The sequence below is a fragment of the Triticum aestivum genome, chromosome 5A (genome assembly GCF_018294505.1).
Source record: "Triticum aestivum cultivar Chinese Spring chromosome 5A, IWGSC CS RefSeq v2.1, whole genome shotgun sequence".
Lineage (NCBI taxonomy): Eukaryota > Viridiplantae > Streptophyta > Magnoliopsida > Poales > Poaceae > Triticum > Triticum aestivum.
In genome coordinates, this window is record NC_057806.1 from 281,363,899 (window position 1) to 281,391,241 (window position 27,343).

The 27,343-nt window shown below is 43.0% G+C and overlaps 1 long non-coding RNA gene across 8 annotated transcripts; it reads left to right on the top strand.

Annotated features, from left to right (window-relative positions):
• Nucleotides 1–20,506: 20,506 nt before the first annotated feature.
• On the top strand, nt 20,507–24,577 carry LOC123102983 (uncharacterized). Of its 8 annotated transcripts, XR_006449556.1 has the most exons (6): nt 20,510–20,800; nt 21,188–22,217; nt 22,451–22,626; nt 22,961–23,291; nt 23,559–23,718; nt 24,077–24,577. It is a non-coding gene; the product is annotated as an uncharacterized lncRNA (long non-coding RNA). The 8 variants fall into 8 exon arrangements; XR_006449554.1 differs by having other exon boundaries at nt 20,507–20,800; nt 22,961–24,170; nt 24,235–24,577; XR_006449555.1 differs by having other exon boundaries at nt 20,507–20,800; nt 22,961–24,144; nt 24,235–24,577.
• The last annotated feature ends 2,766 nt before the right edge of the window (nt 24,578–27,343 follow it).

Genomic DNA, 27,343 nt, shown 5'->3' on the forward strand with positions numbered 1-27,343 from the left:
TTCCAAAACATGGACCAAAGCCAGATTAATTGCAAAGCTTGCATGGTGCAGCTAATTAATCCGGTGTTGAAGATGTCCTCACGTTAGCTTGCATGGCGCAGCTAATTAATCCGGTGTTGAAGACGTCCTTCTGTTTCCTGTACTGGGCGCATTTATATGCATGCACGTAATCAAGGAGGAGGCAGCCCACTCACCTTGCATGGCTGAAGGGAAAAAGAAAACCATGGCCAGCAGCCGGCGACGGAGGGAAGAATCGCCGCGCCCGGAGGAGCGACGGGCTTCCTACTGCCGCGCCGCGCCTGACCCGCGCGCACGCCGCGGCGACCACGCTGGAGAAGCTGATGAGGGAGGAGTGCAGCGCGCCTGCAACGCCGGCGGTAGGTGCGCCTCCATCATCGAGACCACATCGGCATCAGGCCGGAGGCGGGATCCGGGAACATCGCTGGAGGTATGGTTCCGGCGCGGATGGATGCGCCAGAGGTCAGCGAAGCCGGACGGGCGGCGGTTGACTTGGCGGAGGCGTCGGTGGTCGACGACGAAGAAGACGGGCGACGGCGGACTGGCCATGAGCTCGGCCTCCATGGCGCTCGTCAGAACGATGCTTGGTGGCACGGCCACGCTGCAGCTATTGCCCGTGCTCGCGCATGTACATACAGAAGGAAAAACAACCATTGTTAAATTAAAGATCGATTGTAAAGAACAAAATAGAATGGAATGGGACTCCCTGATCTTTTTATTTGTACGAATGGAGCGATGACCAGAGCTCTAGCGGCCAATTTCTCTCGCGATGTTAATTGATTCGCTGTTGAAGTTTGAAGGAAAAACCATTTGCATCATGGCTCGATAGACGCCATGCCCCAAGGTGGGCGCCAACTGTCGTGGAAACGATTCCGACAATAATAAGGTATAGGGTAACGGAGCATGATCTATCAAGATGCATATGGGTGACACGGTGGTTTTAGCGAGTTCGGGCCTCTCACAGTGGAGATAACAACCCTACGTCTCGTGCTCCGGAGAGGCTTTATTTTATCTTAGTATGTATCCGGAGATTACAATGTGTATGAGAGAGAGAGGAACGGATCCCCATGCCTGAGTTAAGTCCTGAGACTAATGGTGAAGAGAGAGAGGTGGAGAAAGGTCCCCCAAGTCTAGTGGTGGGGGGTGGCTTATATAGAGTGCGCCACCCCCTCACCTCCTATGTTACAAAGTGGGGTATGAATGCCATAATGCCAGCCCGCTATTAAGCCCTCACTATTAGAAAGATGCCGACTGCCTTGCTGCCTGCTGGTCTTCGTATATCCGAGTGAGTCATACGGTCGAGTGGTGAACTGTCATCCGAGTGGATGGTATGTTGCTTGGTCGAGTGGATAGTATGCTGCTTGTCCGAGTGGATAGTGTGTCTGTATGAAATTGACCTGGACCCACATGTTGTGTGGACCCCATGCTTCATGATATTTCGACCCTTCGTGGGCCTACCTGTTATGTATATCCCCAACACCGGCCACCTCTCCTAGTCCTAATAGGACTAGGGGAAGGGGGGAGGCGCACAGCCACCTTGGGCTGCCCCTTTCTCCTTTCCACTAAAGCCCACTAAGGCCCATATAGCTCCCGGGGGGTTCCGGTAACCTTCCGGTACTCCGGTAAAATCCCGATTTCACCCGGAACACTTCCGATATCCAAACATAGCCTTCCAATATATCAATCTTTACGTCTCGACCATTTCAAGACTCCTCCTCATGTCCGTGATCACATCCGGGACTCCGAACAACCTTCGGTACATCAAAATGCATAAACTCATAATATAATTGTCATCGTAACCTTAAGCGTGCGGACCCTACGGGTTCGAGAACAATATAGACATGACCGAGACATGTCTCCGGTCAATAACCAATAGCGGGACCTGGATGCCCATATTGGCTCCTACATATTCTACGAAGATCTTTATCGGTCAGACCGCATAACAACATATGTTGTTCCCTTTGTCATCGGTATGTTACTTGCCCGAGATTCGATCGTCGGTATCCCATACCTAGTTCAATCTCGTTGCCGGCAAGTCTCTTTACTCGTTCCGTAATACATCATCTCGCAACTAACTCATTAGTTGCAATGCTTGCAAGGCTTATGTGATGTGCATTACCGAGAGGGCCCAAAGATACCTCTCCGACAATTGAAGTGACAAAACCTAATCTCAAAATACGCCAACCCAACATGTACCTTTGGAGACACCTGTAGTACTCCTTTATAATCACCCAGTTACGTTGTGACGTTTGGTAGTACCCAAAGTGTTCCTCCGGTAAACGGGAGTTGCATAATCTCATAGTTACAGGAACATGTATAAGTCATGAAGAAAGCAATAGCAATATACTAAACGATCGGGTGCTAAGCTAATGGAATGGGTCATGTCAATCAGATCATTCTCTTAATGATGTGATCCCGTTAATCAAATAACAACTCATTGTTCATGGTTAGGAAACATAACCATCTTTGATTAACGAGCTAGTCAAGTAGAGGCATACTAGTGACACTCTGTTTGTCTATGTATTCACACATGTATTATGTTTCCGGTTAATACAATTCTAGCATGAATAATAAACATTTATCATGATATAAGGAAATAAATAATAACTTTATTATTGCCTCTAGGGCATATTTCCTTCAGCTTATCCATAAATTTATCTAGAACACAATTGTAAGCAATAGTTCTATTCTTGGCAGGGAGAATCAAAGGGTGTCCCAGGTGGGTGAAGTTCTCATCCATGGCAGGAACAGGAAAGATGCTTTTAATATCTGAGACAACACACTGGTTAACCTGAGCACTGAAAAGTATAGAAGACTTGGACCAGTTTGGAGTCTGACCTGAAGAAGCGCAAAAACGGTGAATGATATGAGCCATGGTACGAGCTTCCTGCAAGCTAGCTTTTCCACACACTAGTAGATCATCTGCAGAAAGTAAGGAGTGGACTAAAGGGCAATTTGGTCCAAGCATGATGCCTTCAAGGTTGTTAGCAGCCATAGCATCATTAAGAGCCAGAGAAAGTTCATTGATGGCAAGCACAAAAAGATAGGGAGAAAGAGGACAACCCTGTCTTATACCCCTATCACTTTTGAATCTTTGAGTGGCTTGGCCATTAATGATGACAGAAAAAATTGGAGTAGAAATGCACGCATAGATAAGATTAATGAAGTAAGCATGCAACCCTCTACGTGAGAGAGCCGAAACGATGAAATTCCATTCAATACGATCGAAAGCTTTAGCAAGATCAATTTTAAGCATCAAGGCCTGTTGTTTTCAAGAATTAAGGGCAAATGAATGAGTGATTTCTTGCGCAATTATAATGTTATCACTAATTCTACGCCCTTCGATAAAAGCTTGCTGAGAGGGATCAATATAATCAGGCAAGTGAGGTTTGAGCCTATTAGCCAAAGATTTAGCAATAATTTTATAGATGACATTATAAAGGCTAATGGGTCTATAGTTAGTAGGAACTTGAGGAACCAGCTTTTTAGGAATGAGAGCAATATTCGTGTCACTAATATGTGGGGGTAAGATACCTGTACGATAGAACATGGTAACCAAGGCAGCAACGTCATCCCCAATCCAATCCCAGGTTGCAAGGTAAAACTCCACATTGAAACCATCAGGGCCACATGATGCATTTAGCTTCATATTCTTCAGAATCTGCAAGATTTCCTGCTTATCTGGTATGAAATAAGTGAAATCATCTGATTGTATTAGAGGCTGAGTTGCAAGAAAAGGTCTACCCATATTGATATTAGCACCTAAACTCTTCCATGCACCAATGAGCTTCCTTCATTTAAGTATTTACTTAGGTTGACGTGCTTGGCATTGGTTTTTCCTCGGATCATCAAAGTGCTCTTCTCCTCCTTGTAGTGTCATGCCATTTTTTTAATGTGGCATGCTTAGCACCTGTACACCGTGGAGCACTAGGAAGAGCCAAAAGCTTCACCATGTATTGACGAGTTACCAGTAAAAGACTGTATTTATATCTTGGGAATTGATGTACACACGATGTTCTGTGCACGACATCCACCCGATAATTGCTCTGCACCGTCATATGTTTTAGGCTGGTCGTAATGGTAGTATCATAGAACAAGATAATTTTGATGAGGTGTCATAGAATTAAATGAAGAAAGAGAGTGTTGAGTATCATATCATGATACCGTATCATAATAAATGATATACTAATATGTGTCATGCATGGCAATAAATAAAGTACCACACGATACTAAGATATGATACTATGCATTAGGGAGGTGGTATCATACACTAGCATCATATGCATCATACTAGTACTCCCTCCGTTTTTATTTACTCTGCATATTAGGTTTGATTGAAGTCAAACTTCATAAAATTTGACCAAATTTATAGAAAAAATATGAACATTTACTATAGCAAATCTATATGATAGGAAAGTATATTCGACAATGAATCTAATGGTATTGATTTGTTATTGTATACTCCCTCTGTTCCGAAATAATTATGGTTTTAGAATCTTAGTACAATTTCAATCACGTAGCAAGTTTTCTTTGCTTTCCCAAATTACCCTTCCACTCGCATGCACTCTCGCTCTGTCGCTCGCTCCCCACTCACTCGCTCTCTCCCGGCCCAGTCGCCCTCCCCGCCGACCACTCGCTCACCGGCCAGTCGCCGTCCTCTCACTCTCGTCGGTGTCTTCCTCACCCCGCCTTGCTCCTTACCACCCCGATTCGTACCCCTAACCCTAGCAACCCGCCTGCTAGCTCTTGGTTAAAGGTGACATTTTTACAGCCGCGCTGCTCGATCTGTGGACGGAGGTGCTCGATCTGTGGGCCGCGGTGGTCGATCCGTGGGTGGCGGTGCTTGATCCATGCTGGAGCAGCGGGAGGAGGACAGCGGTGCTGGATTGGAGACTGGAGCAGCGGGATGAGGAGAACGGCGGTGCTGGATTGGAGACCGAAGCAGCGGGCTTCTTCTGCTCGTCTTGGCCGTGGCCGCTACCTGAGCTGCCGCGAGGCGGCGCAGCATGTCGGGATGTGCTCTGGCCTTGGCTCGCTTGTCTCTGGTGCCGCTGCTTTGCCTGACGGTGTGGCGCGGGAGGTGCGCCTGGCTCCGGAAGAAGGAGGCGTGCATCTGACCGAAGCAGATGGAGGACACGACCTGCCTGGAGCACCAGAGAAGCGGCACCGTCGTCCTCCCCATGACTTGTGTCAGGTATAAAGCTGATCTTATCTACTCCTATGAAGATGATCTTGTCCTCTCCATGCCCTGCGTTAGGATGACTGAATTTACAATAGTCAATTATTTGTTGTACTCCTGATAACTGAACTTACAGTACTAGCTGATCTTGACTACTCCTGATAAGATGGCACTCCTCTCCTGATTTGTTGTAAATTTACAGTAGAAGGTGATAACTGAATTTAGGAGTAGAAGCTGATGTACTGTAGTCAGCTTCAAGTGATGGTAGAAGCTGGTGTAGTCAATTCTTTGGAGTATTTTCTTTGATCATCTTTAAAGTGATGGTACAAGTTGATGTCAGGAAGCTGATGTAGCCAGCTTCAAGTGATGGTCAGCTTTGATCCTTTGACAGGGATTCAGGCAAGCCGCTGATACGTTTCCGTCGTATTTATAATTTTTGATTGTTCCATACCAATATTCTACAATTTTCATATACTTTTGGCAACTTTTTATATTATTTTTGGGACTAACATATTGATCCAGTGCCCAGTGCCAGTTTCTGTTTGTTGCATGTTTTTTGTTTCGCAGAATATCCATATCAAACGGAGTCCAAACGGGATAAAACCTGACGGAGATTTTTTTGAAATATGTATGATTTTTGGAAGAAAAATCCACGCGAGATGATGCCCGAGGGGGCCACGAGGCAGGGGGCAGGCGCGCCCCTGACCCTCATGGCCACCCCGTAAGGTAGTTGATAGCCTTCTTTCGCCGCAAGAAAGCTAATATCCAGATAGAGACCGTGTTAAAATTTCAGCCCAATCGGAGTTACGGATCTCCGGGAATATAAGAAAGGGTGAAAGGGTAAAATCTGAGAACGCGGAAACAGAGAGAGACAGAAAGACAGATCCAATCTGGGAGGAGATCAAGGAAGAAAAAGAAGGAGGGGGGCTCTCTCTCCCTCGCTTCTGGTGGCACCGGAGTGTCACTGGGGGCCATCATCATCACCACAATCTTCACCAACAACTTCACCGTCATCATCACCAACTCTTCCCCCCTCTATGCAGCAGTGTAACCTCTCTCTTACTCGTTGTAATCTCTACTTAAACATGGTGCTCAACGCTATATATTATTTAGGGATAATTAGATTTATGCTCCTAGTTGTGTCCCACTCGTCTGTTTTACCCCTAATTTCCAAAAGTCACCGTTTCTGTCCAAGTCACTTTGCTCCTCATATGCTTTTGCCCTTTGACCGTTTGACTGCCAATTTGAAAACTTCATAACTAATTCATACTGAATCAGAAAAATACAAATAAGATACCAAAATGTTCAAAAAAACATCACCTATATGTCAGTGTCATTTGCATTCATGAAAAATTGTTGGAAAGTGCACATCCGAGTTTTAACTCTTTTGATACCACCATGAATAGTAAAATCTAAATTTTTTTAAAAAAAATCAAAAAAAATATGGTGGCAAAGAACGACAAATGTTCTAAGTGCTTGCCAAGTTTCATCAGGGAACGACTTTCGTGGAAGTCGTGGCAAACAAACAATCTATTTTGGAGTGTTGATTGTTTTTTCTCCTAGGGCACCCATGAATGTCATTCCCTGACGAAACTTGGCGAGCACTTCAAAAATTTCTCATTCTTTGCCACCATTTTTTTTGAATTTTTTTGAATTTTTTTTAGATTTTACTATTCATGGTGGTAGCATAAGAGCTAAAACTCGGATGGGCACTTTCGAACACTTTTTTCATGAATGCAAATGACACTGACATATAGGTGATGTTTTTCCGAACATTTTGGTATCTTATTTGCATTTTTCTGATTTAGTATGAATTAGTTATGAAGTTTTCAAACTGACGGTCAAACGGTCAAAGGGCAAAAGCATAAGAGGAGCGAAGTGACTTGGACAGAAGCGGTGACTTTTGGAAATTAGGGGTAAAACAGCCGAGTGGGACACAACTAGGGGCATAAATCTAATTATCCCTATTATTTCTCAATGATGTATGGCTATCCTATGATGTTTGAGTAGATCCGTTTTGTCCTACGGGTTATTTGATGATCAAGATTGGTTTGAGTTGCATGTTTTATTATTGATGCTGTCCTATGGTGCTCTCCGTGTCGCGCAAGCGTGAGGGATCCCCGCTGTAGGGTGTTGCAATACGTTCATGATTCGTTTATAGTGGGTTGCGTGAGTGACTGAAACACAAACCCGAGTAAGGGGGTTGTTGCGTATGGGATAAAGAGGACTTGATGCTTTAATGCTATGGTTGGGTTTTACCTTAATGATCTTTAGTAGTTGCGGATGCTTGCTAGAGTTCCAATCATAAGTGCATATGATCCAAATAGAGAAAGTATGTTAGCTTATGCCTCTCCCTCATATAAAATTGCAATAATGATTATTGGTCTAGTTATCGATTGCCTAGAGACAAATAACTTTCTCGTAACAACAAGCTCTCTACTAAACCTAACTTAGTTGTGTTTTTATCTAAATAGCCCCTACTTTTTATTTACGTAATCTTTATTATCTTGCAAACCTATCCAACAACACCTACAAAGTACTTCTAGTTTCATACTCGTTCTAGGTAAAGCGAACGTCAAGCGTGCGTAGAGTTGTATCGGTGGTCGATAGAACTTGAGGGAATATTTGTTCTGCCTTTAGCTCCTCGTTGGGTTCGACACTCTTACTTATCGAAAACTGTTCTGATCCCCTATACTTGTGGGTTATCAAGACCTTTTTCTGGCGCCGTTGCCGGGGAGTCATAGCGTGGGGTGAATATTCTCATGTGTGCTTGTTTGCTTTATCATTAAGTAATTTTTATTTGTTGTTCTTAGTTGTTCTTTATCTTTAGTTATGGATATGAAACACGAAATACCAAAAAAATTAGGTGTACTTGCTGCTCATGGAGATGAGGAACCTCTTAAAACCCTTGATGTTGGTTATGTGAAAGATATCATGTACTATTTTAATAATCCTGAGAAAACCCCATTCAATTATGTAATGAGAGTAACGTTGGATCAACGCGAATACTTCAGGGATTATCGCTTGACAGAAAAAGGGAAACTACTATGGGATCAAATTCATATATTGAATTGGTATGCTAGGCAACTATGCTTGAGATATGATTATACTTGTTGCTCTAGGATGAAGACTCCACACCTTCCCTTTTTATGCGAATTTAATGATAATAAAACCTTAGCTTCTTATGCTAATGGTATATATGATTAGTATGATGTGGAATAAATAGAAGAATTTATTGCTTTTATGGGTGCTTATGAAATTGAATCTATGTTTAAAGAGTTTGAAGATTTTGATGATTCGGTTTTTAGACCTGAAAATTTAGCTATCCTTAAATATTGCTATGAGAATTATGAATACAATTCCGATATTAATGCACTTATTGAGAAAGTCTTCGCTGTCCAAGAAGAGACTAATATTTTGCAGGAATCTATGGAAAAAGAAGTTGATGAAACTGTGAGCTCATTGGATGAAAAAGATGAGAAGGAGAGCGAAAAACAAAAGGAGGAAGAGCGGATTGATCACCCATGCCCACCTTCTAATGAGAGTAACTCTTCAACTCATACATTGTTTAATTTCTCTTCGTGCTTACCGAAGGATGAATGCTATGATAATTGCTATGATCCCGTTGATTCTTTTGAAATATCCCTTTTTGATGATGCTTGCTATGCTTGTGACCAAGATGCCAATATGAATTATGCTTATGGAGATGAACTTGCTATAGTTCCTTATGTTAAACATGAAATTGTTGCTATTGCACCCATGCATGATAGCCCTATTATCTTTTTGAATTCTCCCGACTACACTATATCGGAGAAGTTTGCACTTATTAAGGATTACATTGATGGGTTGAGTTTTACTATTACACATGATGATTTTGATAGATATAATATGCATGTGCTTGCTGCTCCTACTTGCAATTATTATGAGAGAGGAACTATATCTCCACCTCTCTATGTTTGCCACATGATAAAATTGCAAGAAACTGTTTATACTATGCATTGGCCTTTACTTTGTGTGCATGAATTGTTTTTTATGACATGCCGATGCATAGGAAGAGAGTTAGACTTCGTTGTTGCATGATTTTGTTACTTTGTGCTCACTACTAAATTATAAATCATTGTTAATTAAAATTGGTTTTGATATACCTTGGGATCCGGGTGGATTCACTACTTGAGCACTATATGCCTAGCTTAATGACTTTAAAGAAAGCGCTACCAGGGAGACAACCCGAAAGTTTTGGAGAGTCATTTATTTCTGTTGAGTGCTTTTATATAGTTTAAAAACAACAAAAATAAAGAGGGGAACCCAAAACTTTTTCAAAAAGGAAAGTGAAAGTGAGAAAGACAAGCATTGTTGAAGTGGGAGAGCTCCTTGAACTTTGTTCATGCTCACGGCAACTTTGTGAATCTTGATTACAGAAACTTTTCAACAAAAATAATTATCCCCTTGTACAATTCCATTGTATTATAAAAATAATGTGCCAAGGTTTGTCTTTAGGATGTTTACATTTGCTTGATGGTTTGTACGATGCAGGACAGAAACTTTGGCTGTAGTGCGCGATTTTACATTTTTAGTTGGAACGTCAAACGGTTCTGATTCTTTTTGCAATGTCTTCCTATACAAATTTTGTATTTTTCCTAATTTTGGTAGAATTTTTCAAGTATCAAAAGTATGGTGAATGTTCAAATTATTACAGACTGTTCTGTTTTAGACAGATTCTGTTTTTTGATGCATAGTTTGCTTGTTTTGATGAAACTATCGATTTATATCAATGGATTAAGCCATGAAAAATTTATAATACAGTAGACACAATTCCAAAACAAAATATGAATTATTTTGCAATAGTACTTAGAGTAGTAATTTGCTTTGTTATACTAACGGATCTTACCGAGTTTTCTGTTGAAGTTTTGTGTGGATGAAGTGTTCGATGATCGAGAAGGTCTTGATGTGAGAAGAAGGAAGAGAGGCAAGAGCTCAAGCTTGGGGATGCCCGAGGCACCCCAAGTAAATATTCAAGGAGACTCAAGCGTCTAAGCTTAGGGATGCCCCGGAAGGCATTCCCTTTTTCTTCAACAAGTATCGGTATGTTTTCGGATTCGTTTCGTTCATGCGATATGTGCAATCTTGGAGCGTCTTTTGCATTCAGTTTCATTTTTCTTTTATGCACCATGCTGATATGAGATAGTCCTTGGTTGATTTATAGAATGCTCATTGCACTTCACTTATACCTTTTAAGTATGGCTTTATAGAATGCTTCATGTGCTTCACTTATATCATTTGAAGTTTGGATTGCCTGTTTCTCTTTACATAGAAAACCGTCATTTGTAGAATGCTCTTTTGCTTCACTTATATTTGTTAGAGCGTGGGCATATCTTTTGTAGAAAGAATTAAACTCTCTTGCTTCACTTATATCTATTTAGAGAGATGACAGGAACTGGTCATTCACATGGTTAGTCATAAAATCCTACATAAAACTTGTAGATTACTGAATATGATATGTTTGATTCCTTGCAATAGTTTTGCGATATAAAGATGGTGATATTAGAGTCATGCTAATGGGTAGTTGTGGATTAGTAGAAATACTTGTGTTGAGATTTGTGATTCCCGTAGCATGCACGTATGGTGAACCGTTATGTAACGAAGTCGGAGCATGATTTATTTATTGATTATCTTCCTTATGAGTGGCGGTCGGGGACGAGCGATGGTCTTTTCTTACCAATCTATCCCCCTAGAAGCATGCGCGTAGTACTTTGTTTCGATAGCTAGTAGACTTTTGCAATAAGTAAGTGAGTTCTTTATGACTAATGTTGAGTCCATGGATTATACGCACTCTCACCCTTCCACCATTGCTAACCTCTCTAGTACCGCACAACTTTCGCAGGTACCATAAACCCACCATATACCTTCCTCAAAACAGCCATCATACCTATCTATCATGGCATTTCCATAGCCATTCTAAGATATATTGCCATGCAACTTCCATCATTATCATATACATGACTTGAGCATTCATTGTCATATTGCTTTGCATGATCGTAATATAGCTAGCATGATGTTTTCATGGCTTGTTTTTTTTATGTCATTGCTACGCTAGATCGTTGCACATCCCGGTACACCGTCGGAGGCATTCATATAGAGTCATATCTTTGTTCTAGTATCGAGTTGTAATATCGAGTTGTAAGTAAATAAAAGTGTGATGTTCATCATTTTTTAGAGCATTGCCCCAGTGAGGAAAGGATGATGGAGACTATGATTCCCCCACAAGTCGGGATGAGACTCCGGACGAAAAAATAAAAAAAAATAAAAAAAGAAAGGCCAAAAAAAGAGAAGGCCCAATTTAAAAAAAAATGAGAGAAAAAGAAAGAAGGGGCAATGTTACTATCCTTTTTCCACACTTGTGCTTCAAAGTAGCACCATGTTCTTCATATAGAGAGTCTCTTGAGTTATCACTTTTATATACTAGTGGAAATTTTCATTATAGAACTTGGCTTGTATATTCCGATGATGGGCTTCCTCAAATGCCTGAGGTCTTCATGAGCAAGCAAGTTGGATGCACACCCCCTTAGTTTCAGTTTGAGCTTTCATACACTTATAGCTCTAGTGCATCCGTTGCATGGCAATCCCTACTCACTCACATTGATATCTATTGATGGGCATCTCCATAGCCCGTTGATACGCCTAGTTCATGTGAGATTATCTTCTCCTTTTTGTCTTCTCCACAACCACCATTCTATTCCACCTATAGTGCTATGTCCATGGCTCACGCTCATGTATTGCGTGAAAGTTGAAAAGGTTTGAGAATGTCAAAAGTATGAAACAATTGCTTGGCTTGTCATCGGGGTTGTGCATGATGTGAATATTTTGTGTGGTGAAGATGGAGCATAGCCAGACTATATGATTTTGTAGGGATAACTTTCTTTGGCCATGTTATTTTGAAAAGACATGATTGCTTTATTAGTAGGCTTGAAGTATTATTGTTTTTATGTCAAATGATAGACTATTGCTTTGAATCACTAGTGTCTTAATATTCATGCCATGATTAGATATGTGATCAATATTATTCTAGGTAGCATTCCACATAAAAATTATATTTTTTATCATTTACCTACTCGAGGACGAGCAGGAATTAAGCTTGGGGATGCTGATACGTCTCCGTCGTATCTATAAGTTTTGATTGTTCCATGCCAATATTCTACAACTTTCATATACTTTTGGCAACTTTTTATACTATTTTTGGGACTAACAAATTGATCCAGTGCCCAGTGCCAGTTCCTGTTTGTTGCATGTTTTTTGTTTCGCAGAATATCCATATCAAACGGAGTCCAAACGGGATAAAAACTGACGGATATTTTTTTGGAATATATATGGTTTTTGGGAAGAAAAATCCACGTGAGACGATGCCCGAGGGGGCCATGAGGCAGGGGGGCGCGCCCCTGACCCTCGTGTCCACCCCGTAAGGCGGTTGATGCCCTTCTTTCGCGCAAGAAAGCTAATATCCGAATAGAGATCGTGTTAAAATTTCAACCCAATCAGAGTTAAGGATCTCCGGAAATATAAGAAATGGTGAAAGGATAGAATCTAAAAACACAGAAACAGAGAGAGACAGAGAGACATATCCAATCTCAGAGGGGCTCTCGCCCCTCCCACGCCATGGAGGTCATGAACCAGAGGGGAAACCCTTCTCCCATCTAGGGAGGAGGTCAAGGAAGAAGAAGGAGGGGGATCTCTCCCCTTCGCTTCCGGTGGCACCGGAGTGCCACCGGGGGCCATCGTCATCACCATAATCTTCACCAACAACTTCACCGCCATCATCACCAACTCTCCCCCCTCTATGCAGCGGTGTAACCTCTCTCTTACCCGATGTAATCTACTTAAACATGGTGCTCAATGCTATATATTATTTCCCAATGATGTATGGCTATCCTATGATGTTTGAGTAGATCCGTTTTGTCCTATGAGTTATTTGATGATCAAGGTTGGTTTCAGTTGCATGTTTTATTATTGGTGTTGTCCTATGGTGCTCTCCGTGTCGCGCAAGCGTGAAGGATCCCCGATGTAGGGTGTTGCAATACGTTCATGACTTATAGTGGGTTGCGTGAGTGACTTAAACACAAACCCGAGTAAGGGGGTTGTTGCGTATGGGATAAAAAGGATTTGATGCTTTAATGCTATGGTTGGGTTTTACCTTAATGATCTTTAGTAGTTGCGGATGCTTGCTAGAGTTCCAATCATAAGTGCATATGATCCAAATAGAGAAAGTATGTTAGCTTATGCCTCTCCCTCATATAAAATTGCAATAATGATTATTGGTCTAGTTATCGATTGCCTAGGGACAAATAACTTTCTCGTAACAACAAGCTCTCTACTAAACCTAACTTAGTTGTGTCTTTATCTAAATAGCCCCTACTTTTTATTTACGTAATCTTTATTATCTTGCAAACCTATTCAACAACACCTATAAAGTATTTCTAGTTTCATACTCGTTCTAGGTAAAGCGAACGTCAAGCGTGCGTAGAGTTGTATCGGAGGTCGATAGAACTTGAGGAAATATTTGTTTTGCCTTTAGCTCCTCGTTGGCTTCGACATTCTTACTTATCGAAAACTGTTGCGATCCCCTATACTTGTGGGTTATCAACCGCCATCCATTGCAAATATAGCTCTTCATCAGCAGAATAATGAATGTACTTACTCAAGAATTACCACCACTTAGACCAAAGGACTAGTTGGTATTAATTTCAGAGATAGATGTAATTTCAGTTAAATTCAGTTATGCACACAAATTTCAATTAATAGCTTAATGTTTTGGACTGATGATGTTGCTGGAATTTGTACTACTGAAAATTAAGAAAATGTACTCCTTTAATTAACATTAATTCATTGAGATGGTGGTATGATCAAATTAAGAAAATTCAGTACCTTTTCTGTTACTGTAGAGTACTTAAAATTAGGAGTAGGTAGGAGCAAAATTAAAATTAGGATTAGGAGTAGGATTAATAGGATTAGTAGGAGTAGGAGTAAAATTAAAAGTTTCTCTTCTTCTCTCTTCTTGCTCTCTTTTTCTCTTCTCTTCTCTTTCTCTTCTCTTTCATTTAAACGGAGTACTCCACACAAGCAAATGAAACTTTTGAAACAAAAATGATTTCTCTTTGGTTGATTCACCGAGTAAGTCTTGACAAATTGAATGTACTCCTGCTTGCTCTTCTCTGAACAATGATCCACTGTTTTCAGTAGTTAAAACTAAATGAATATTTCGTATTAATTAAATCTAAATGAAACCTTTTCAGTTAATTTTAACTAACTGAAACTTGTTCTTTAATTAAAACTAAATGATTTTTTTTCAGTAAATGAACTTTTGAGTTAACTAAAATTAAATGAATTGCAGCAGGAGTACGCTCCTTCTCTTGACTTCTCTTCTCTTTTCAGCAAGTGCAGCAACAGTAGCATTGCTTGCTCTGCTATTCTCTTCTCTTCTTTTATTCTAATTAAAATTAACTCAACCTTTTCCTTTAATAAAATTAGCTGAAACTTTCCCCAGTTAATTAAAATAACTGAAACAATTCCTTTAATGCTTGCATAAACTTTTTATACTCTAATGAAGGTTTTGTGTACTCTGCTGCTTGCATCAGCACTTTTAAAAATAAATGAATTTTTTCTCTCTTCTCCTTCTCTTTGTCTGCTGGAGTGAACTTTAAGAAATAAGGAATATGTCAATACTTTAAGAAAATGATCTCTGAACAATATTGCTTGTTGTGAACAATACTGTTACTGAAAAATACTGCTTGGAGTACTGTTACTGATATTAAAGTTCATAATGATCTCTGAACAATTGTACTAAATGAAGTATTACAAGCATGAGTAGAAATATACACATACAAATTGAGTATGGACAACTCAAACAGCAATTGATATGCATCAAAATTGGGATCAACAGTAGCATGGGGCCTTATCATTCTGGTTTTTGGATGATTTAGTTAATCAAATTCCTCAATTGAGGAACACCTGGACTTGTCATTCCGGTCTTGGGATCAACAGTAGCATATGGACTTATCATTCTGGTTTTTGGATGATTTAGTTAATCAAATTGACATCAATTGACCTGTTTTTTGGATCAATTGCAGATTCTCTTGATTGGAGTGGAGAGGAGCAGAGACGAGAGGAGCAACAGAAGTGGACAGCGCAGCGCCTGACCTCGAGCTCTTGATTGGAGTGGGGGGAGGCGGCCGTCGAAGGATCTGTGAACAGCAGCGAAGGATCCGAAGTTGTGGCTGAGCAGGCAGCCGGCGGGAAGGGCGGTCGGCAAGGGAGCTGCGGACCGCGGCGGGGAAGGGCGGCCGATGAGGGAGCTGCGGACCACGGCGGTGAAGGGCAGCCGGCCCGCGAGGGAGCTGCGGACCGCGGCGGGGAATGACGCCAGAGATGCGGACGACGGAGGAGCCCGGCGAAAGGGAGCAGCGACGGCGGAGAAGCCTGGCGAAGGGGAGGAGCGACGGAGGAAGACGCCTTCCGATCGATTTCAAATCAGGGTAGTATTGTACTTTCACACTGTTTCACCTGGTCGGAACGATGCCCCCAACGACAATTATTTCGGAACGGAGGGAGTATGTTATTATTTTTGTTTATAAACTTTGTCAAAGTTTACAAAATTTGACTTTAAGCAAAGCTAAAATGCGGAGTAAATAAAAACAGAGGGAATATATGATACTCCCCATTACAACCAGGCTTAGAAACACAAGTACAAATGGCAGTTTTATGCATGTTGTTAAAAAATGTCGGCTGTATAGAAGTGCTCTTATATCTTAGATTAAAAAAAACCTCTTTTCCATTGAGACAAAACAAATCAAGCGGGTGGTTAATTAGGTTAGGGGTTTAAATTACTGGAAAAAGTCACTTGGTATAGTTTGGGATGGTAAACATACTTATCACCTTTACCGCAAGAAGAAAACATACTCATCACTTTTCTTTTTGAGACAAACATACTTATCACCTAATGCGACGGAACTGGGGACTGGAAGCCCACTTCAATTGCCTCAATCTTATCACACGGGGTCATATAACGCGGTACGAGTAAGTACACGACGGTCGTTTCGTGCAAAAAACAGAAATAGTGCACTGATCTTGTCTCCCACGCCCTATATCGTAGCTATCCTATTCTTTTGGGGGCAACGATCTGACTGCATCCATATGTCGGTCTATCCAAATCGGTCAATCTATCATGTTCTACTCAATTGTCAAATCTTGCTTCTGCTGCATGCTGTTCTGCACGACCATTTGTTCACCCAAATAGTCCCATCTTTATCTTGATTAGATTTGTGTAGCTATGCTAGCTAGCTGCATCTACTACCTAAGAAGCTCACTTCATGTCTCTGATCACCACCTCTCAGTGTTGCTCTGTGGAGATTGATCTATGAGCCTGAGGTGGAGCCAATGACAGTAATGGAGTACTGTCAAAAGAATACAACATCCAGCTAGCGTTGATAAATGTTACTCCCTTCGTTTCTTTTTAGTCTACATATAAGATTTGGTCAAAGTCAAATTTTATTAATTTTAACTAAGTTAATAGAAAAAATAGATCAAGATTTACAATATGAAATTAATATTATTAGATGCATCATGAAATTGTTTTTCATATCATATAGCTTTAAAATTATGGATGTTGATTTTTTTTTCTACAAAGTTGGTCAAGCTTTTTTTTTTTGAAAGATCCGGGTTTGCCGGCTTCATTGATTTAGGAAAAAGCAACAGGAAATACATGAAGGATCACGTGATCATGGGCACAGAAGATGTGCAAAACGAAAGAAAAGCAAGAAAAGGGTTTTATCTCACAGAAAAAACCTCAAACGGGGTCAAGCTTTATAATGTTTGACTTTAACCAAATCTTATATGCAGATTAAAAAAACAAAGTACCTATCTAGTTAAAGCAAATGACATTATATCACTATCACAACGACATGGCAAACAAGTACGATAAACTAGCGTGAATAGCTTAACGTATACCTTTCTATGCAAGTGCAAGCTAGCCAAGCAAGCTAATCAGCTCCATGACTTCTTGTCGACAGAGATGGATTACTGACCATCCACACAAGGATAAAGGCATCTCCCACGTACATCATTTTTTTTGCGGATATGCGTACATCAAATTCGACACACTAAACGTCCGTGGACGTGTCGAACGCATTCCTGAACACGGATATGAAAAGGCCGGCCAGCTAACTATCTGCACAAAACGTCTGCCACATTTCTAACTCAAATTGAACAAAACGAACGAAATTTGAGGAAGCTCGATATATTACATGCAAATCGAACGAAATTGGACACCTACATTAAAAATGCTAAACTAAACTATGTGAGGTACCGGGCGGTGACCTCGTACGCATGGCTTCCCTCTAGTGGCGGAGCTTGACAAGAATCTATAGAGGGCCAGGCCAGTGACGAGAGTAAATTGCACAGAAGTACCACAATTAGGGCATTGGAAGCAGATTGGTACCAGGTTTGGTAATTTTTACATGTCAGTACCAAGTCTGGGGCTATACGTTACAAAAAGGTCTAAATCGCGTATAAACGCGTATTGACAGTGTATCTGACCGGCGGGGCCCGCCTGTCAGCTGCCGACGTGGCATTTTTTTGCAGAAAACCCCCGCATGGCGGTGCCCGGTCTGGATCGAGGGGAGGATCCCCTCGAGCCCGAGCTCCTCTCGCATCACCGCCGCCCCCGCTCGCGCCGGAGCTGCCCCTGGTCGCGCCGCCGCGGCCTCTGCTCGCGGCCCAAGATCGGCGACAGGGCGACGAGCGACGTGGTGGTGCGACTGCGGATGCCGGACTCGGGCCGGGACGAATGGCTCTACTGCCACTCCGGCGTGCTCGCCGCCGGGAGCGGCTACTTCGCCGACCGCCTCTCCGACGCCTGGCCGACGTGCCAGATCCTGCTTGAGGCCGCCGACCCCGTCTCCCGCTTCGGATTCAGCGGCGCGCTCGCCTTGCTCGAGGCCGCCGCGCACCTCGGCTGCGCCCGCACCGCCGCCGCCTGCGCCGACTACCTCGAGTCCGCCCCCTGGGATGAGGCCGACGAGGAGGAGATCCTCGCCGCCAGCCACGCGCTCGCCTTCTTGCTGCCGGGATACCCGTGCATGCCGTCCTCCACGGGACGCGGCTCCCTTGCCACTCGGCGTCCCGCTGGTGAGCCCACCGTCGAGCAGCCGCTCCGGCCGTGCCGAGGCGCTCGGGCTCGCGAGTCCTCCCTGGTGACTCATTCGAGGATGAGCGCGACGGGATCTCTTCTTGCCGTCGGTGATGCGGCCGGTCGGCCAGCGCTGGGGTCTCCGCCGTGCTCTCCTCCCCTCGATCCAGATCGAGCGCCGCCGCGCGTGAGGACGAAGGAGGTGCGGGGGGTTTTCTGCAAAAAAAATGCCACGTCGGCAGCTGACAGGCGGGCCCCGCCGCTCAGATACACTGTCAATACGCGTTTATACGCGATTTAGACCTTTTTGTAACGTATAGCCCCAGACTTGGTACTGACATGTAAAAATTACCAAACTTGGTATCAATCTACTTCCAATGCTCCAATTGTGGTATTTCTGTGCAATTTACTCCAGTGGCGAAGAGGCGAAGACAACGGTCCTAGGCGCGTCCTTGTTCCCCCTCCTCGGCGCCGGGATGTTCGCACGCCACGCGTGCCGATCAGAGCGAGCTTCTCGTCAGCGTCGGGGTCAAGGGAGTGCGGCGGCAGGGCGGCTAGTTGCCTAGTTCGTGGATAGAGACAAGCAGACGTGCGCGAGCATGGCTGGAGAATAGAGGCGAAGCAGCCGAGCTTGAATTGTGTGCGTGTGTGATGAACTGACGATGCAAAGATGTGCTTGGATGTGCTGCATGCATGTGGATGGCATGCTGGGTCTTTCCCAAAGCTGCACGGAGTAAACCTGCATGTGTATTGTTTGCAGACTACTACCAGGTAAAAAATAAATCTCATTTGGGCTGGGAGGCCACGGCCCCCCTCAGCATTGTACATAGCTCCGCCGCTGCCTCCCTCGCCATCGGAATCGTCCTTGTCAGAGTCATTGTGGCCCTTCCAGCTAGTCGCTGAGGCGGCGCCGGCACCGGCGGATGTTTTGGCCGTGGTCCTCGACCGATCCTCGGCCCAGGCTAACGCGAGGTCCAAGTCGGTGATGACCCAGTCCGGTGCGACGTCGGACATGGCGAACGCCGCCCCACAAGTCGCGTTTCGGCATCCCGATGCGCCTAGTCGGTATCAACCCTATTGGCCGCCGTAATGTACGTGTGTGAGGATGATGAGTATTCATCGCATCCGAGGTAGTGGATGATGCACCCGCCTGTGTTGGCTACGGCATTGCCAGGCTCCTTCTCCTTATTCAGCGGGCAGTTCCTCCTTCACCTCATCTTTTATGTGGCTTCCTATTTGGTGACTGTGGTTGTGTGGTGGAGACGGGGATCCTTCTTGACACAATCGTCCAATTTGAATGTCGATGTCGCGGTTTGCACGGAGGGTAAGCATGACTACCCGTGACGCGGCAGCAGGGCGGCTAGGGTACCGCCGAGCAACAATCATGGCCCAACCTCTCGATTGTGAGCTCCATCATCCGCTGGAACTCCGTGCTGGTCTGCGCCGCCTCGTCAAGGAAGGACGACGACTACTTCTGCTCATCGTCGGCGGAGGAAAGCACGACCTCCTGCACTAACGGAGCGATCGAGGATGATGGGCATGGAAACTGTGTGCGATGATGCCAGGATCCGGAGCTCATCCGAATCCACCATCTTTTTTTTTAATCAAGACAAAATATTTGCCATTTTCATTAATTAAGGAAGAAGGTTTTAGACAAATAGCCGCAAAGCGGGGAACAAAAAACTACTCTCGCGGCATTACAATACTTAAGTGGATGGCACTTGCCATAGCCCAAAGATGGGCCTCCTCTTTGATCTTCGCGACGACCATCATCGTTGTAGCGACAGTGTTGCGAAAGACCCTTGCATTACGCTTTTTCCAAATCTCCCAAGACATAAGCATGAATAAGGAGGCGATAACCTTTCTCCGCACCATCTTGCATCGAGAACAAGACGTTCCTGGCGAACTTGGACTTCTTGGTGAGTGATGATGTGCGCAGAGGACAGAAGACTGGAGGAAGGGTTTGGTCGGCGCGGCCTGCCAGCTTAAATAGATTGGATAGCACTAAAAAAAAAGACATATCTATGATATCTCTACTCCTAATGGAGCAGTTGGTAGTCTCCGCCGGTCAATTTTCGTCCCATCAGATACGGTTTCTTTCGTCCTGGATCCCACCTCCGGCATCCCTTCGATTCCCCCCTCCGCTCTTGAACCACGAAATAAAAATCGGTATGCTTCTATGATGTCAGTTGTGAAACACTACGGTTCATCGACAGAAAATCGTCCTAAAAAAATTTACGATGGTTAACCTACGAAATTAAACCTACGCCCCGACCGCCGCCGCCCCTGGCGCGTGGCAGGGGAGAGAAGGGGGGCAAGATCGGCGGGGCAGAGTTCTTTCGGAAGGACGGCGTGGTGGGCGACATGGACGGATACCTCAACTACCTGTCCCTCGAGTATGACTTCGTCTCGGACACCAATCCTGCTTGGTAAGACTTCCCGGCTCTTTCCTCCCTTCTATCCGTTTAGAAACTGAAAAGGTTGTGATGCAAATTCGATTTGTTGCTACCTGTATTCAGACTGATCTGCTATGGGTGCGGTTCCTTGTGGCAGAGTTCTTTATATTCCAATTAATTTCAAAGCAGATGATAAACTGAGATCTACTTGTCAATTTATACTGTATCTCAGATCTCATTTTGTGCCTTGAATATTAGCTTCTTCACGGCAATTTCAAAGTTACATGTACCATAGCCAATCAAAATCTGCACCATATTAGTCTGATGCTTTCTTACCCGCTCATCCTGAATTAGTAGGCACTTTCCAATAGGATCAGCTTTGTTGTACAAACTCACTTGTATTTTCCATGTTATTTGCAGGGTATCTTCATTTTGGAAGCAGGAATCCTTTCCTCATAAGATGGATGAGCTGTAGGATTTGATTCTGTTCAGCTTGAATTAGTTTTTCATCATCATGTTCTTTGTATTAGGAATTCATGCCTTCCAGCTCTAATTTTTTCGCATTGTTGGTGTATGCTGGGAGTCACATTATTATGCTGCTAGCAAACAGTAGGATTGGAAGTCTTACTCTATAGGTTAGTAATATCTTTTCCACTATACCGAGGTTCAGCAATTTGATTCGTATTAAGGTCACACAAGCAGTTTGGTTTTCAGATTTGTCTTGACAAACATATTTGGTTCAGCAATTTAATTCATATTAAAGTCACACAAGCAGTTTGGTTTTTAGATTTGTCTTGACAAACATATTTTGCAGATTATCCTCGCATATGAAATTGATTTCTGCAAGTTCCTTTCACTTCTTATTTATTTCTTCACTTGGTTATGATGTACTGCTATTCGTTTTCATGATGATTCATGCGTTTTGTAGTTTTCACTGACAGAATCTTGTCTTGAAACAAGATTGGTTCCCATTGTTACAGTGAAGTAGCTACCAAGCAGCGAGGCCATCGAGTGACACGAGACCGCGGGACGGCGTGAGAAGAAGCAGGGGGTGTCTGGCGGGATGGAGAAGACCACAGGGAAGTGTGGCAACGGAGTGCAATCCCGAAGAAGAACATTGCAAAGAAAGACCCTGGCCAAGCGCCACCCAGTTCTCTTTCACCGGCCCATCTAATGGCCATCAATTCAATTGGTCCAAGCTGTTGTGTTGACCTTCCCATTGATCCACTACATCCTCGCTCAGCTGGTTCTGCTATGTTTCTTCTCCATGGCATTGCTGGTTGCCGGCGTGCCTGACATCGCGCCTTATGTGACCTGACATGATGCTCCTCTACGTGTTCTTCTCACCCCGGTTTCCATGACGAGAGATGTTGTTCTGTGGTTCCGTAGTTCTACTCCATAGCAATGATGGAGTCGCCTCCATATGGATAGCAATTATCTCGGGATCATGGTGAGGTTACTAACTCGACCCTTTGTTTGGCTCTGTTCGTGTGGATCTATTCATGTGCATCTGTAAACTTTATTTAGGTACAAGTATTGTTCTAGTGCTTGTGTTTATTATTTTTGTAAAAATAAGATTTATTGATCTCATTAAATTGAGGTTTTATGTTCACATGAAATTCTAACTGAATTTGCTATTCAGCTGACAATTCCAACAATTTTTTGTATTGTATTTGCATGTAGAGAGCTGTCTACGCAACGGCCAGGGGGCATATGCTTCTCCTAGCACTAACACCTTCATCCTATTTGAGCCAGAATGGCTTTGGTGCCCTCTCTCGCTCATGGTGAGGCCGTGCATGCTTGCCATGGTTGTGGCTACGAAATCTCAGACTGAGTCGCTTCGGTCGGGCACTATTCAGGTACAACTCACTTTCCTCCACCATTGTTGGTTGCTGTGCATCACAGGCTTGACGAAATTTCATTGATGGTGTCCATCTTGCTCTTGCTAGACCCTCCTTGTTATAAATTATTATTGGATTCTAGCTAGGGTCTTAGGAATTGATAATTTCTCGATTGTATCGCTGAAAATGTAGTTCTTACAAGATTCTCATTGCCAAATTGTTATGGCAGCATGAGTGAAAATATGTTCCTTTTAAATGCTTAGATTCTATAGAAACCTCTGATCTATATCCTAAATTACTGTATTGTGTGCTTTTGTAAAATAAACTGTATTAATTCAATTTATATATGTAGTACATTGGTTTTGCTCACATCACAAATATCTAACAACAAGAGTGATTACTGAAAGCATAAAATATATTGGCGACCAAACATCAGAGGCCCAATTAGTTACAAGACTGACTCATTGGGGTTTCGCTTGGAGCATTCTTGAGATGTTCAGTGGCGTTCAGACTTGGTGTGCCAAATCACCAGATGAGATTTATCAGTCAGTTGTCCTGAAGAAATAGAAACCGATGTTCCTGTACAATTTACCTACGAAGGTCGCTAATGTCCTCTCTGGCTGCTATGAGTATGACTTTCGGGATCACTCCTTGATGTTAGATATCTTACAGTCATTTGAAAGGTAACATGCTAAAACTCTGTTTCTGCTTCTGCCTTGTTAACTTACATAATTTGCTTAAACTGCCATGGATGGGTGATTTTACCATATTTCATTTTCATATTTGCTTATATTATATTGTACAAACTACTAAGCATTATTGAAGTTTGTCACATGAAAGCATGGAACTGCTTTCTTAGTTGTGTCGTTTATAGTCATATATGGTCAATGCACGTTTATTTTCCTCCAGAGTTTACTTTTACTATGTCCTGGTACTGGTTTTCTCTGCAGGTTTCTCTACATTAGCTTTGTGTATTCAATTTTTTTGTTCCTGACAAGAAGTGCATTGCACATGCACACTTATATGAATCAAGCCTTACATGATTTGCTCTTTTACTGATGGACTGAGGAGGTCAGAGATGTATAACAGCCGTATTGATCCAAATGACAAGTACGGCAGTGCTAACCTGCTTACCTAGAATTTTACCACATCCTAAGACTTGCAAATCTGTATAATAGGAATGGCTAGCTGTTTTCTGGTTTACAACCGTGACATGTGGTGGCATCTCTCATCATGTCTGCACATAGTGTTTAGGCATGATTCTTGCATACTGTCGAGACTCGAGAAGGGCGCAACATTTTTCCTGAACTGATTTTTAATTTTTTTTGCTTACCGGTTGAGCTCGGTTTCAACTCTTACCTAAGTAGTTGATAGGCAAGCCCGATGCAGGTGTATGGAAATTATGCAATTCCATGAGGTTTGGAGTTGTCCAGTATACTACTGAGGCCTACATATTTTGCTGATGCAGGTTGGAGGTGACACATGAATGCTGGCAATGCAAAATAGCAGATATAAAATAACTGCAGCTCAGGCCATGTAGTTCTACAACAACCAAGGAAGAAGTCCGTTTTTTAAGCCGACCTTGGCCAAGCATTTAAGCTTATATGGATGCTCTCTATTTTTCAGAGGTGCGTGTACTGAGGACGCCCATGATTTAGGGCCAAAAATCTAGACAAAGTGACAAAACTTTGTACGAGACTTACTTGAAGCCAAGGAGGTCAGGGGAGGAGGGCAACAAGGCTGGGGAGCGGAGGCAGAGGCCGACGGGGAAGAGAATGATCAAGCATGTAAATCTAGAGCACAAGCTCGTGATTTATCAAGGGAGTGGCGCTGCCGCCGGATTAGAAAATCATATCTCACGTTAAGGTGTTTTTGTCTTTTGTTTTTGTACAAATTTGGTGAAGGCAATTTTTTGATGATATATATAAGATGACTAGCATTATCTTTTTATTGAGTGCATGTTCGGGTAGCATTATCTACTTAGAAAAAATTGCTATATGCGTGTAGTGAATAACATCTGTAGGCGGTTTCCCACCTTGTCCCTTGCTAACCGTCATGCCGGTGTCGAAAACTGGCTCACTTAGAATGCGAGTCAGTGGACTTTGTGATCAAAGTGGGGGTTGAGAATGAGCGCGGGTTGGGGTTGGGATTTGCAACAGTTGCAACACAGGTACTATGGATTATGGTCACTTCTGTAAGTACTCTCAACAATGCTAGAAGCACTACTCCATGATTACAGCAGCATATTTATTATGATATAAAGTAAGATTAAAATGTAGCTGACCAATGTAGGCCCAGGAAGAAGTTTTTATTATACTTGCTTAAATATCGTGTGAATGAAGCTAAAAGCACCATTTTCTAATATTGTGTGAGAATTGCGTAAACACAACAACAAGGAACAATAGATATTAATTTGTAATAGAATTTTAATTGAATCATCGCTCTATATGTATACATTGTTAATTTATCTCTTTTATCAATTTTACATTGCAAGTGAATTGGACTTCAACAAATATCCCGATTGTGCCCGTGCTATCTTGTCTCTGCATGTAAAATTTGACATGCGTTGTGTTTACATAATTTTAGCAAAATATTTTCGTAGCACGTGACAAAGCACCGACATTCCCGTACTGTCTTATCTCTATATGTGAAAATTTACATCCATTATGTTTATACAACTCAACAAAAATATTTCAAAAGTCCGTGGCAACGCACGGGCGTTCTACTAGTTTTAGATAGGTTTCAGGCCTTAATCAATCGACGCGAGTCTTTCGCTACCCTGCAATTGTGCGCAAAAATGCTACATCTACATAGGCTATTACTCCCTCCATTCCAAAATATAATGCGCCCACGCTTTCCGAGGTCCAACTTTGACCATAAATTTAACCAACGAGACCAACCGCGGCGGGAGAAAAACTTATATAATTAAAAACTTTTTTCGAATACAAATTCACTGATATAATTTTTGCTCCCGCCGCAATCGATTTTGGTAGTTAAATTTACGGTCAAAGTTGAAGCACGTAGATAGAGAAAGCACTACATTGTGGAATGGAGGGAGTACTTGAGACTTTTTACGTGGATGTAGCAAAGCTCAGTTGTGCGTGTAGTGCGAGAAGCCCGCATATGCGTCTGGTGCCGGAAGTCTGCATGCGCTCGACTTAGGCTAGTCATAGTGGGAGTAACTTAGATAGTAACATAGCGCATTTCGAGAAATTTTTGCTTATGTGGCAAATAGTTAATGAGAGATGGTAACATAATATGTTACTGTAACATAGCGTTTCCCAAGACAAGATGAGTCTATAAGCTATTAAATGAAATCTCCTATGACACTACTACTCCCTCCGTCCAGGTGTATTGGGCGCCTAAGGAGCTGCACCATGATCTAGGTATGATGGGATTGGCCGTAATATTAAATATAATTAGCATTAAAAATCTTGTAAGTAGAGCTAATTGATTGCAATTTCTTCGCCTTACCAATCAACATGCAGCACGAAACGCATGCAACCAGAGTTATTGCCCATAAGATTGAAAACTTGTGCATAAGGGTGAAGCGAACGAGGCACGGGAGTGATACGAGGCTGATTTAATTCCTTCGCGTCTTACTTATTTGGAAATTATAAAATCGCTAAGATGCCCAGTACACCTGGACGGAGGTAGTATGTTACTCCCTCCATTCCACAATGTAGTGCTTTCTCTATCCACGTGTTTTAACTTTGACCGTAAATTTAACTAACAAAACTGATTGCGGCGGGAGCAAAAATTATGTCAGTGAATTCGTATTCGAAAGAAGTTTTCAGTTATATAATTTTTTCTCCCGCCACAGTTGGTCTCGTTGGTTAAATTTATGATCAAAGTTAAACCTCGGAAAGCGCGTGCGCACTATATTTTGAAATGGAGGGAGTACTTTACACTATAAAAATAGTAATTTAAACTAATGTCATATGTATGACACTAGTCTAAGTTACTATGCACTATGACCAGCCTTACGCATTGAGAACCAGATTGATGCGAGTCTAGTCTGTAGCTTTGCATGGTGCGCGAGTCGGCCAGTGATTTCGGCATGCTCCGGATTGCGGGCGACGGACGCGCAGACATGGAGATGGGCGGAGTCGTCCTCGAGAAGCGCGGCAGGTGGTGGCCCGCGCCTCCGGCCGGCACGGGAGGAGCTACTGGGCCAGCATGGTCGGCGCTGGGACCCATCCAGCAGTGACGCCGTCAACCTCTCTTATCAGAGCTTCCCGGCCTATCAGAGCAAGACAAGACTGCCGGACTGGATAAGGCTGGTCATAGTGGGGAGTAACTTAGACTAGTAACATGTATATGTTACTAGGCTATGTTACTACCTTTATAGTGGGTAGTAACATATATGTAGTGTCATGCATCACTTCATTTATTACTTCATAGACTCATTTAGCATTGGGAACCGCTAGGTGATGGTAACATATTATGTTACTCTATTTGTCTCTCTCCTCATTAACTACTTGCCACATCACCAATTTTGCTTATGTGGCATCTATGTTACTACCTATGTTACTCCCACTATGACCAGCCTAACACATGGCCATGCAGCCCTGCAGCATGCGTCTCGTCTTTCGCACTGTGGCGCGTACCACGAGGCACTCGCCGCTCTTCACGTTGCCCTCACTCGTCACCCTCCCCCTGCAAACGCGTTTGATTGCACGATTTCTCCGTCCACCTTCTACGGGTGGCACGATTTCTTTCTTTCTTCTCGGAA